The sequence below is a fragment of the Sinocyclocheilus anshuiensis genome, unplaced genomic scaffold (genome assembly GCF_001515605.1).
Source record: "Sinocyclocheilus anshuiensis isolate Anshui unplaced genomic scaffold, SAMN03320099.WGS_v1.1 scaffold3, whole genome shotgun sequence".
Lineage (NCBI taxonomy): Eukaryota > Metazoa > Chordata > Actinopteri > Cypriniformes > Cyprinidae > Sinocyclocheilus > Sinocyclocheilus anshuiensis.
This window is the reverse complement of record NW_015548205.1, coordinates 191286-195344: the sequence shown is the minus strand read 5'-3', so window position 1 is coordinate 195344 and position 4059 is coordinate 191286. Positions and strand designations below refer to the sequence as shown.

The 4059-nt window shown below is 36.4% G+C and overlaps 1 protein-coding gene across 1 annotated transcript in view; it reads left to right on the top strand.

Moving 5' to 3' along the window:
• palm2akap2 (PALM2 and AKAP2 fusion) overlaps positions 1-4059 on the top strand; it is a 120614-nt gene that overhangs the window by 4036 nt on the left and 112519 nt on the right. The gene's annotated exons all lie outside the window — the stretch shown is intronic.

Here is a 4059-nt window from a genome sequence, read left to right as displayed (position 1 = left end):
CTTATATCGAAATCCTCCGACATTCTTCTTTACAAATCCTCATTTTGTACTTCTAATTAGTGACTGTTGTTTTGTTTTGATCTCTCCCCTGCGCTTCCGCGTGCGTCACTTCTGAGCGGCGCATGCGCAAAGTTGACCTTATACGTCATCCGCCCGGAACTGCTTCTGTTTACAACAGTGAGCGCAAGCTAGATTAAAGTGATTATTACGTTTTGAATATGGATATTTTTCTTACAAAAACGCATCGATTCGCTACAGAAGGCCTTTGTTCATCCCCCGGAGCTGTGTGAGACACTTTTTTTTATGGATGGGCGGTTTTTATTTAAGTTCTTTTGGACGGATGCATGCAACACCCGCTGAGTGGCATTAAACAGCTTGAAAGATCAAAGACAATTTTACACCCGCTGAGTGGCATTAAACAGCTTGAAAGATCAAAGACCATTTTTAATATAGCTCCGACTGGACTCGTCTGAAAGAAGAAAGTCATATACACCTAGGATGCCTCGGAGGTGAGTAAAACGCTGCCTAATTTCATTTTTGGGTGAACTAACCCTTTAACTCTGAGATCACAAATGCTACGTTTTACATGGGCAAGTTATTATAACTATTGTCAGCCATGATCAGTGTTGGGAAACAGAGTTGAGTTACTTTTCAATGTAATGCATTACAATATTGCATTACTCCATAAAAAAGTAACTAATTGCGTTAGTTACACTACCAGTCAAACGTTTTTGAACAGTAAGATTTTAAATGTTTTTTTAAAGAATTCTCTTCTGCTCACCAAGCCTGCATTTATTTGATCCAAAATACAGCAAAAGCAGTAATATTATGAAATATGTTTACTATTTAAAATAACTGCTTTCTATTTGAATATATTTATATATATTTCAAAGCAGATTTTTTTAGCATCATTACTTCAGTCTTCAGTGTCACATGATCCTTCAGAAATCACTCTAATATTCTGATTTGCTGAATATGATCAACTAATTTATCAAGCAAAGCAGGATGAATACACATTGGAAAGTGTTTGTCTAAATTTGAGCCCAACCTAATATAGAAGAAAGGCCCTTTTGCTTAACCGATTAGACAGTTGGAAGTTTAGACACTGGCATTTGGGCAACTGTCTTACATTTGTGCTCTTGAGAGACAGTTACCAATTTGTCACTTACTTGTGGCTCAAGAAGGTCGTTTACAGAAAGTGCCAATGCAAACCCAGCACTAATGAAGTGCTATTAGTAAGCTCTGTGACAGTCTTATTGGAGTATGCTTGAGTGCCACTAGAAGGCATCAACAGCCTACAGCTCAGATCATTGCTATTATAATAGAATGGTCTCATACATTTCTTCAAATCCTGCCAGTATGAGATCATTTGCTTATTAAAAAAAAAAATAATTAAATATTCTGTACGAATTTCTTGCGTGTGAGTTAAAATGGCTCATAATTGGGCAGGTGTTGCCTGAAAGTCGCTATAACTTGCTAATGCTTTTTTATAATGCCTTTGTAAATGAGTTATTAGTCAATAATGAACCTTTAACAAAGGTAACATTAATGTAGTGTTACTAAGTTGCACAATGTAACTAAAAACCAGACAACTTGCTTCCGGTGTCAATCCTGATACAGAAATCATAATTTCACATAGCATTTATAATATTGTAAATGGAAAGTATGTTATCTAGAAATGTAATTTCTGCACTCTTCCTGAAATTGAGACTTAAGAAGGACTAAATAATATATATATTATTAACATGCCAATCAGTTTGCACGTCTTCGCTTAAGCATGAATTAATATACGTGACAACTCCGTAAAAGCCAGCACAAGTCAGATGTCACACCTTTTATGAAATAATATGTATCAATGTCCACAGCAAGTAAAATTCTAGATGCCTTGTAGAGTACAAATGCTGAAAATGTTATGAATATAAGCAGTAGGTTTCACATGTATGTGTAAATATTGCGTTTGTTAACGAGCGTTAGAATAAAGCGAGGCAGCCCACTAATAGTGTGTTTCACTTTAAAAGTAATTTGAAAGTCATTTTGCTTTGCATTTGCGTGGTCTTGGGTTCCCAGCATTTGGACTTCCGCACATCTGGAAGGTATTACTGTGCCTCGCTGGCTCATGAGATGAGGTCACTGTGCCAGAGAAACAATGTTGCTTTTGTCTGTTATGCCGACTGATGACGTTGCAGCTGCTAGTTGGGAATGGAAAAGTAAAGCGTGTGGTGGGGGAAAGAAGTTCTGTACACAAGTGAACTAGTGCGCTTAAGAATATATATGTGACCCTGGAGCACAAAAGCAGTCTTAAGTCGCTGGGGTATATTTGTAGCAATAGCCAAAAATACATTGTATGGGTCAAAATGATTGATTTTTCTTTTATGCCAAAATTCATTAGGATATTAAGTAAAGATTGTGTTCCGTGAAGATATTTTGTAAATTTCATACTGTAAATATATAAAAACTAAATTTTTGATTAGAAATATCCATTGCTAAGAATTTCACAATTTCGAAAAATTGACCCTTATGACTGGTTTTGTGGTCCAGTGTTACATATAGTACTTTTGAGATTGCTATTAAATCTCTAAAATATCTTCTAGTGTGTCATCGTTGACAATGGAAAAGTCCATGTGCAGTAAAGTAACTTCTTAGGTTAAAGAGTGGCCATTATTAAGTGGTTTGGAACTGAAATCCAAATTAAATTGAGAGTCACACGCTTAGTTTAAAAGAATGGAGTGCTTACTTGTAACACAGAGTGCTACAGTAAACAGACAGGTCTGAATGTATCACAGAGCTCTGTTGAATGATTTATTCTTAACTTCTGTCAAGCTGGTTGAGTCGCTTCTGAAGTCTGCTGTCTGTGAGCGCTGTGTGTTTTGTGGCTTTAAGCCTATTTCCAGTAGTTACGTGAACTTCCAGGAATTTCCTCCATCTACTGATGTTCACTGCTGCTGTAGGTTGTGATTCTCTATGAATGACTGGGACTTCATGTTGAAATTCACCTATAAAGATGACTATTATTTACTGCCTGGCAGATTACAAAACTCAACATTTTTCTTGAAATACAGATAATGTCCTGCATAATTATTCTGTGTTGCATTGTGATGCAAGTTAATTTCATTAGCAATTAATGCATGCAGCATCAGAGATGAACAACAGTAAATGCATGATAAGACAAATGAATGTTGTTGTTTTTCTTACTATGAACATTCTAAATCATTGACATTGCAGCTTGTACTCACCTCTGCATTTCTTTCCTTGAACTCAGGAAACAGTAATTCATAACAGCCGTTTTGTCTTATAGCAACAGTACTCATACTGTACACACACTGAAGGGTCATTACAGTTTGTTATAATTTCATTCACTGAATTTCTAACAATTCCCATGAGACTTCCTCTTGCAGAACACTCCAGACTCGGTTAGCTCTGCCTTTTCTCCATATAAGGAGTTTTTGTATCCATCCACCGGAGCTGAATGTGAGGTTGGATGAGGAAAAGCAGTCAGACCCCCGTGTTCCCATTCCCTACTGCTCCCTTTGGCTTCACTGGAGGAATAAATTAGAACTCAAGATGTTCAGTGCAGATTTTTGGAAGCTGCTTTCCAAAAGAGAGAAAGCCACATTTGCAGAGACAGTAGACATGTTTAGAGTCAGCAAGTTCTGCAGATGTTTTTATGCTCAGATTTTGTCATGTTCTGAAGATCGAGGTTATATTAATAATTTTAAAGATAGATTTTAAAGATAAATAGATAGATAGACAGAAAGACAGAAAGAATATAAAGATAGATAGATAGATAGATAGATAGATAGATAGATAGATAGATAGATAGATAGATGATGATAGACAGACAGACAGACAGACAGACAGACTATAGAGATAGATAGATAGACAGATAGATAGATGATAGATAGATAGATAGATAGATAGATAGATAGACAGACAGACAGACAGACTATAGATAGATGGATGGATGGATGGATGAACGGACGGACGGATGGACGGATAGACAGACAGACTATAGAGATAGATAGATAGATAGATAGATAGATAGACAGACAGACAGACAGA